Raw genomic sequence first — 9,748 nt, forward strand, 5'->3', positions numbered from 1 at the left:
ACACGCACATGGCGAGTTGGCTGGGACGGTCGGGTCGCCGGTAGGTCCCGGTGAAGTTGCATACAAAGGCTTGCTCGAAATTGTCGGCCTCCTGGGAGCGGGGGTCTCCAAACTGGCCTGCCTGCGGCCCACGGCATGGCTCCACCAGCGGCCCTCTACGGCCCATCTTAACCAGCAAACACTCAAGACCCTTGCGAGAGGCCAAGCCTCGCGAGGCGAACGACGCAAGACCTCCTCGGGGACGGCCTCACCAGGATGGCTCGTGAGGGGCGGAGAGATCAAGGCAAGGGGAACCTCGCAAGGTTCCTGTGACGCAAACCATGACGACCAAGGCCAGGCGGGCACGAGGCAGGCGCCAGAGTGCGCAGTGTCCTCGCTTCCTCTTTGGTGCTAACGAAGCAAGCACAGGCACGGAGTCCCGAGGCATCAAGCAAAGGTTTTTGTATCGGTGCAACGAGATCAAGACCAGCAGGACGGCAGGACGAAGATCACCGTGGAGCCAAAGACGGTGTCATCACCATAGCCTTTGCCAAGCGAAGACCATCTTGTCAGGATAGCCTGTACTAGCTGTCCCCCTTCAAACTGGCTGTTGTGGGATCCATTCCCGCCTAATATTTGGGAAGAGGACCCGGGCCTCTATAAATAGGGCTAGCCACCACCTTAGAAGGGAGGATATTCCTCGACCGCATCAACTCACCAAGTACAAGAGCACCTCTCCTCACGAGGCTGTTCTTCCCTTGTAACTGTTCATCCCCAGCCCAAGAGGCAATCCACCACACCACACTGGAGTAGGGTATTACACCACATCAGTGGCCCGAACCAGTATAAATCTTGTGTCCCTTTGTTTTGCGAGTTCGACACGCTAAGCCTTGAGATTCCGGTGAGGGCGTGAGCTAGAGGGAGGAGAGATCTTAGTGTGTACCCCAGTGTTCAAACCTCAACGGTTTTGCCGGAACCTGAAATCCAACATTTGGCGTGCCAGGTAGGGGTGTGCTGAAGCTTTCCTTCCGTTGATCCACGTTCCACCGCTCCACCGCATACATGTCGGTCGCGCGTCGAGCCTGCGCCGAGCACCAGGCCGCCCTCGCCGCTCGTATCGTTCAGACAGCCCCTGTCGGCGGGCCTCCTCGTCGTTCTCCATCTCTTGTTGCCAACGCCGCTACTGGCCTGACAACAAACGAGCAGCAAGCGTCCTCACTGCACCCCTCCGTGCGGTGGGACGACCGCACCGCCACCCCAGTACTGACTCCGGCTGGCTCATCGTCTCACGCTCGCCGCGCACCCACGAACGCAGGCTGCGCTGCTCATGGCACGCGAGCTCCTGCGTTACCGCCCGGTCGACGACCTCTATGAGGACTGGTTGGACCAAATCGCCGAACTCGTCAGTGCCTCTGGAGGCTCTCCTGCACCATCCCTCTCGCTGCCTCGCCCACCTCCAGCCGCGGGTGATGTAGCTCACGGAGCGCCTCCGCCGCCTCTGCATCAAGACGACACTCTTGCACCGAGACACGCAGCGCATGGAGCGCCACCACCCCCTCTGCGTCAAGACGGTGTCCTCGCCCTAAGACGAGCGGCCCCGCGGCGTGATCCACCGTGCCGCGTACCCGCGCACGCAGAAGGAAGCTGCCAAGAGGTTCCCCGTCCGCAAGAAAACGCTCCAGCGCTCCCAGCACCACCACGACAAGACCGCGCGCCACCTGTGGTGGCGGTGCGCAGACATCAAGGCCAGGCCCCGCATCAGCAAAGGGTCCCGGTGGCCACGGCAGGCTGCACGCCTTCACTCCCGAGCTGCACAACATTGTCTCACAAGGTAAGTTCAAGCCAGATCTGCCTCCTCGCTACGATGGCACCCCCGACCCTGTGGAGTTCCTGCAGCTCTACGAACTGAGCATCGAGGCGGCCAGCGGCGACGAAAAAGTCATGGCGAACTGGTTTCGCATGGCTCTCAAGGATGGCGCTCGCTCGTGGCTCCTGAACCTGCCTCCAGGCTCGATCTCCTCCTGGGGTGAGATGTGCGACCGCTTCATAGCCAACGTCCAGGGCACTCGCGACTGCCCTCCGGCTGCGGGTGACCTGTGCCGCATTAAGCAATAGTCGGGAGAGACCATGCAGAAGTACATCCAATGCTTCAACAGCGTGCGTCTCAAGATCCCCAAGGTGACGGACGAGGCCATCATCTTAGTGTTTTCCGATGGCGTCCGTGACATCAAGATGAAGGAGGAGCTCTCCATCCATGAGGAGCTATGCACGACTCTGGAGCTATTCAACATAGCGACCAAGTGTGCCAGGGCTGCGGAGGGGCATCTCTCCCTCCTCGAGCTCCCTGCTGCTGATCCAGAGGAAAAGAAGGCCAAGGTCAAGGACGTGAAGCGCAAGGGAGTGGCCGTACCCGCGGCAGAGCCAGACACAAAGTGCGTCCGGGACCTCCCTGAGTCATCCTAGGGCGGTCGTCCGTTCTGCGCCTTCCACAACATGCGCATCCCCAACACCAACGATTGTCAGGAGCTTAGGGCCATTCGAGATGGACGCTTCGGTTGATGCCCCGAGCGCAATGACCGGGGCTACGACCGAGGAGGAGGATGAGGCGGAGGACGTTGGGACGACTGCGGCCCCCGCTAGGAGTGGCGCGACCAGCCTCGCGAGGACCGCTGGTAGGACCAGCCTCGTGAGAGCGCTTGGAGGGACCAGCCTCGCGAGGACCATCCTCAGGGCAATCCTGGTCTCCCTGCGCTGCCGCCACAACCAAGGAGGAACGACGACCACCATCAGGACGAGGGGGCTGGGGGCTTCCAGGAGCCGCGCACCATCGCTTGCATCTTGGGTGGTGCTCAGGCCCCGGCTTCCCAGCGCATCTTTAAGCAGTCCTCTTGCGAGGTGAATGCAGCCCTCCCCAAGCTCGAGGCCACGCGCTCGCTCAGATGGTCCAAGTACACCATCATCTTCAGCTCGGCGGACCAGCTCAAATGCGTGGCGACCGTCGGCGTCCTCCTGATGCTCTGTTCACCCGTCATCAGCAATGTCCAAGTCACCAAGACCCTCATTGACGGCGGTGCAGGGCTCAGTGTCCTGTCCGTCGAGACATTCAATAGCCTCCAAGTGCCATACGATCAGCTTCAGCCCACCAAGCCTTTCTTAGAAGTGACCGACGGCTCCACCACCCTGATAGGGCAAGTTTGTCTCCCTGTTACCTTCGGTCAGTGCGACAACTACCACACCGAGCTCGTCGACTTCGATGTCGCCCACATCCGTCTGCCGTACAACACCATCCTCGAGTACCCAGCGTTAGCCAAATTCATGGCAGTGACCCACCATGGCTACAACGTCCTCAAGATGCGAATAAAGAGATGCGGTGTGCTCCCTCAAGCGCGCCTTCCAAGCCGCAGCAACCGAAGACCCTGACAGCGCGGGTGCGCAGTGCCCTCCTGAGGCCATCCCCAAGAAGAAGAAGCTACTCCGCACAGGGCCTCAGGGGAGCGGCTCCTCTAGCGGCGCCACCTCAGGATCGGTGCCCACACTAGGGGTGCCTACCTCCCTCGCATAGGAAGGCGTGCCCGGTGCCCTCCTCGGGCAGGGCTCGGGGGCTCTCTTCTGGAGGGCCTCAGACCTGGCCAACATCACGAGGGTCCGACCCAGTGGCATGTATCGTTCTTGAATTTACCTAAGCTAGTTTGCTTTCCATGCATGAGTTATTTATGGTCATTACCTGCTTGATTATCACCCACCACGGGAGCCACTCATGTCGGCACGACGCTTGTGCTCGGGCCCGTCCCTGCAACGCTGACAAATCTAAGCGGTTGAGTTCTGGCTCACGGCACGCCCGCGCACATCACCTCACCAGGCCCTCAGTGCCTTCACCTTCTGGCGGAGCGACGAGTGGCAGACCAGCAATCATAGCGGCAATTTGTGTCCCTCCTCATGCTAACCTGCAGGAACCTCCTGAGGACAACAGTGGGCGGTACCGCGGGCTCCCTCTTCTCCCATGCAATTCTCTTGCGCATTAAAAGGGGGGCTCCTGAGCATCATGACTCAGGAGCTCTTATTGGCTCTCCAGCCCTCACCCCCTGGCCTTGACCATGGCATCGACCTGGCATACCAGCGGCGGCTGAGCTCGCCCGAGGGCCGGGACCTGAGGACGTAGAGCACATCGAAGAGCATGGAGAAGAGGGGGAGGCTTGCACGGGCCTAACCTGGCTGCACTACGACCATCGGCACACGAGTCTGGCGCAGCACAAGGAAACAATTACGAACTATGAAGATAAGTCTCGCGCCCGAGTCGGCCAAGCGCAATGGCATAAGATTCCCACCTCTCGCAGCCCTGCTGTGGTGGCGTCGCCTCCCTTTCCCACCTTTAGGTAGCTGCTTGCATGCTAAAAGGGGACCTCTTGAGCATCACGCCTCAGGAGCTCTTACTGGACCTTGGGCCGCTCACCTCCTGGCCTTGACCACGGCATCGCGACCTGGCATACCAGTGATGGCTGCCGCCTGCCTGGGGACCGGGACCTGTCGGCGTAGAGCACCAAGCTACCATGGGGTTGGAAAGGGGAGACCGAGCCGAGGCAGGACATGCGTTCACAAATTTTCATAATAAGGATAATATCAACAAAAGACATTACAGACCCTTTACACGCCCCCACTGGGTCCGGCTTGATTCCTCGCAGGGAACAAAAGAAGGGATTTTTTAGGGACCCTATCTACATGCGCCAGCGCGGCCGGCGCCATCATCAATAGTGGGCCATGAGAAGCCGACGACAGCGGCGGCCGGATGTTGCGGCCTTGCTCAGGGCGCGGCAAGAGCTCGGGGGCACGTAGCTGTCGTCGCTTGTCTCCGGAGGCTCGTCGAGCTTGGGAGAATCGCGGGACCACCAGGAGTCACCGTTGCTGCTGGAGGAGTTGCTAGCAAGGCCAGCGGCAGGCTCGACGTTGGCCGCTGCGCCGTCCTCGTGACCCCCTTCAGGGCAGCACTCCAAGCGGCGGCCTTCTTCGTTAGAGACTTTGAAGAAGATCGTGGAGGAGCCGTCATACGTCTCCAACGTATCTACTTTTCCAAACACTTTTGCCCTTGTTTTGGACTCTAACTTGCATGATTTGAATGGAACTAACCCGTACTGACGTTCTTTTCAGCAGAATGGCCATGGTGTTATTTTTGTGCAAAAATAAAAGTTCTTGGAATGACCTGAAAATCAACAGAGAATATTTTTGGAATATATAAAAAATACTAGCAAAAGAATCAAGGCCAGGGGGGCCACACCCTGTCCGTGAGGGTGGGGGCGCGCCTACCCCCTGGGCGCGCGCCCCTTGCCTCGTGGGCCCCCTGGTGCTCCACCGACCTCAACTCCAACTCCATATATTCAGTTCGGGGAGAAAAAAATCAAAGAGAAGGATTCATTGCGTTTTACGATACGGAGTCGCCGCCAAGCCCTAATCTCTCTCGGGAGGGCTGATCTGGAGTTCATTCGGTGCTCCGAAGAGGGGAATCCGTCGCCATCGTTGTCGGCATTCCGGGAATGTGGGTCCCTAGACTTGCCTGCCTAGGGCCCACGGTGCGGCTCTACGAACGGGCCCGTACAGCCCATCTTCACCAACAAGCACTCAAGACCCTCACGAGGGGCCAAGCCTCGCGAGGCGGATGACACAAGGCCTCCTCAGGAGCGGCCTCACCAGGCTGGCTCGCGAGGGGCGGAGAGTTCAAGGCAAGGCAAACCTCGCGAGGTTTCAATGACGTGAGCCATGACGATCAAGATCAGGCAGGCGACAGGCGGGCGCCAGTGCGCACAGTGTCCTTGTTTCCTCTTTGATGCTAAGGAAGCAAGCGCAGGCGCCGAGTACTGAGGCATCAAGCTAAGGTTTCCATATCAGTGCAACGAGACCATGACCAGCATGACGGCAAGACGGAGGTCACCATGGAGCCCAAGGCGGCGTCACCACCAGAGCCTTTTGCAGGCGAAGACTGCTTTTGTCAGGATAAGCTGTACTAGCTGTTCCCTTTCAAATTGGCCGTTGTTGGCTCCCTTCCCGCTCAATATTTGGGGAGAGGACAAGGGCCTCTATAAATAGGACTAGCCACCACCATAGAAAAGGGGGAACTAATCGAGGGACAGGTTTGGAACTCACTCAGGTCATCCTCACACCCACCAAGCACAAGAACACCTCGCCTCAGGAGGCTGTTCTTCCCCTTGTACTGTTCATCCTCAGCCCAAGAGGCAATCCACCACACCACACTGGAGTAGGGTATTACACCACAACATGGCCCGAACCAGTATAAATCTTGTGTCCTTGTGTTCGGAGTTCGTCAAGTTAGCCCGTGAGATCTTAGCGAAGCTAGGACGTGGATCAGTAGGGGGAGATATTCTCGCGCACCCCAGTGTTCGAACCTTGAGGGTTTTGCCGGAACCAGAGATCCGACATTTGGCGCGCCAGGTAGGGGTGTACTAGAGCTTCCCTTCCGTCGCTCCGCATCCCGTTGCTTCATCGTCTCCATGGCGGACGCACGCTGCGCTCGCGCTGAGCGCCGGGCTGCCCTCGCCACCCGCATTTCTCAGATGGCTCCCGTCGGCGGGCCACCCCGTCGTTATCCGTCGCCTGCCGCCAACGCCGCCACCGGCCCGGCAGGGAACGAGCAGCAAGCATCCTCGCTGCATCCCTCGGTGCGGCGGGATGGCCGCACCGCCACTCCATCGCTGACCCCGGTCGGATCATCATCCCACGCTTGTCGCGCTCCCGTGGAGGCGAAGGCCGCTCTGTGCACGGCGCGCGAGCTCCTGCGCTACCGCCCCGTCGACGACCTCTACGAGGACTGGCTCGACCGCATCGCCGAGCTTGTCAGCACCGCAGGGGGCTCCCCTATGTCGTCCCTCTCACTACCTCGCCCTTCGCCAGCCGTGGGCGGCGTGGCCCATGTAGCGCTTCCACCACCTCTGCCCCAATACGGAGTCTTAGCGCCCAGGCGCGCGGCCCCACAGCGTGACCTGCCGCGTCTGGCGCCCACGCTAGAAGAAAGAAGCTGCCAAGAAGTCCCTCAGCCATGAGAAAACGCCCCCGCGCTCCCTGCGCCACCACGGCAAGACCGCGTGCCACCTGCTGCGGCGGTGCGCGAACACCATCATGGACAAGTTCTCCACTAGCGCAGAGTCTCGGTGACCACGGTAGGCTGCTGCGCCTTCACCCCAGAGCTGCGTAGCGTCACTTGTGTGAGAAAGTTCAAGCCGGATCTGCCTCCTCGCTATGACGGCACCCCGACCCCGCGGAGTTCCTGCAGCTCTACGAGTTGAGCATCGAGGCGGCCAACGGCGACGAGAAAGTCATGGCGAACTGGTTCCCCATGGCTCTCAAGGATGGTGCCCGCTCCCGACTCCAGAACCTACCTCCAGGCTCGATCTCCTCCTGGAACGATATGCGTGACCGTTTCGTTGCCAACTTCCAGGGCACTCGCGACCGCCCACCAGCTGCGGGTGATCTACGCCGCGTCAAGCAACAACCAGGAGAGACCCTCTAGAAGTACATCCAGCGCTTCAACAACGTTCACCTCAAGATCCCCAAGGTGACGGACGAGGCCATCATCTCCACGTTCTCTGATGGCGTCCGCGACGTCAAGATGAACGAGGAGCTCGCCATCGACGAGGAGATGTGCAAGTCTCTGGAGTTGTTCAACCTGGTGACCAAGTGCGCAAGAGCTGAGGAGGGGCGCCTCTCCCTCCTCGAGCTCCTGGCTGCGGACCCGGAGGAGAAGAAAGCCAAGGCCAAAGACGTGAAGTGCAAGGGAGCAACCGTGCTCGCGGCGGAGCCGGACACAAAGCGCGGCAGGGAACTACCCGAGTCATCCAAGAGTAGCCGACCATTCTGCGCCTTCCATAACCTGCATAGCCACAACACCAGCGACTGTCAAGAGCTTAGAGCCATGCGAGAAGGACGCTTCGGTCGACGCCCCAAGCGCAACGACTGGGGCTATGGCCGAGGAGGAGGACGTGGTGGCGGACGCTGGGATGACCGTGGCCCGCGCCAAGAGTGGTGCGACCGGCCTCGTGAGGACCGTTGGCAGGATCAGTCTCGCGAGGGCGCCTGGAGGGATCAGCCTCGTGAGGATCGTCCTCAGGGCAACGCCGGTCTCCCTCCACTATCGCCACCACCAAGAAGGAATGACGACCACCATCAGGACGAGGGGGCTGGGGGCTTCCAGGAGCCGCGTGCCATCGCCTGCATCTTGGGCGGAGCTCAAGCCCCAGCCTCACAATGTATATTCAAACAGTTCGCTCGTGAAGTGAATGCAGTCCTCCCCAAGCTTGAGCCCACGCGCCCGCTCAGATGGTCCAAGTGCGCCATCATGTTTAGCTCGGCAGATCAGCTCAAGTGCGCGGCTACCGCCGGCACCCTCCTGATGCTCTATTCACCAGTCATTAGCAACGTGCAAGTTACCAAGACTCTCATCGATGGTGGAGCAAGGCTCAACGTCCTGTCCGTCCACATGTTCGACAACCTCCAGTGTCGTATGATCCGCTTCAGCCCACCAAGCCTTTCTCAGGAGTGACCGATGGCTCCACCACCCCGATCGGGCAGGTCCGCCTCCCCGTCACCTTCGGACAGCGCGACAACTACCGCATCGAGCTCATCGACTTCGACATCGCCCACATCCATCTACCATACAATGCCATCCTCGGGTATCCGGCCCTGGCCAAGTTCATGGTTGTGACGCACCACAGCTACAACGTCCTCAAGATGCCAGGAAGCGGCAGGATCATCACAGTCCCTATGAAGAAAGAGATGCGGTGTGCTCCCTCGAGCACGCCTTCCAAGCAGTGTCAATCGAAGACCCCGGCAACAATGTAGCTCGGTACCCTCCAGAGGTCGTCCCCAAGAAGAAGAAGAAGCTACTCCATGACGGACCTCAAGAGGGCAGCGCCGCAAGTGGCACCTCGTCAGGATCAATGCCCGCACCAGGGGTGCCTCCCTCTGTCACATTGGAAGGCGCACCCGGCGCCCTCCTCGGACAGGGCTCGGGGGCTCTCTTCTGGAGGGCCTCAGACCTTGCCAACGTCACGAGGGAGGTGCTCGGGCACCACTTGGAGGCGTATTTCGTGGCACGTCTCCCTAAGGAGGACACTGGGCAAGGAGCGCCCGGTGCTCAGGAGTTCATCACCAAGGTATCTCAAGAGCTTCAGGAAGCACGAGCAATACGCGGTGACCGCCGCCAACCTGGTGTTGCTCCCCGCGCAGGCGAGGGTGGTGAGCTGTGCATCTGCATCGACATACCAGGGCTCAACCGAGCCGCATCTCAGGAGCGCTTCTGGCCTTCACATGTTGGGCGCTGCAAAGGTCCACCTTACAGCTACGTTCGTATACCATTCGTCCTACCAAGCGTGGCTACTGCCTTCCAGCGCAACCTGCAGAGCGTCATGGAGGGTCAGCAGGCCAGGCACCACGCAGTCCTGGCGGAGATGGCGACGGTCCTCAAGGAAGCTCCTGGACCGCTGGAGCCTCCCGAGGCTCAGGGCCTCGGTGGCTCGTGAGGGGCAACCCCTTCGCCGCGTACCTTCAACTGCCCCAACGCCCCTTCATCAACGGAACCAGGTGACATTTTCCAAGTTCATTTACTTGGGAGCGCCTAGGGGGCTGCATTATTCCCAGGCTATGTGGGTCCGTCCCTATGGAATTTATCCCTTCTTGTTTATCTTTAGCTTACCTTGCTGGGGGCGCCCCTCGGGCCTGACCCAGTGGGACGTATCGTTCATGCATTTACCTAAGCTAGTTTGCTTTC

General features: G+C 60.1%; 1 pseudogene; it reads left to right on the forward strand.

The window, feature by feature from the left end:
* Window positions 1-7,390: 7,390 nt before the first annotated feature.
* LOC147990310 (uncharacterized) lies at window positions 7,391-9,500 on the forward strand (annotated as a pseudogene).
* The last annotated feature ends 248 nt before the right edge of the window (window positions 9,501-9,748 follow it).

This window comes from Triticum urartu, chromosome 1A (assembly GCF_056163025.1).
Source record: "Triticum urartu cultivar PI428250 chromosome 1A, HENAU_Tu73, whole genome shotgun sequence".
Taxonomy (NCBI): domain Eukaryota; kingdom Viridiplantae; phylum Streptophyta; class Magnoliopsida; order Poales; family Poaceae; genus Triticum; species Triticum urartu.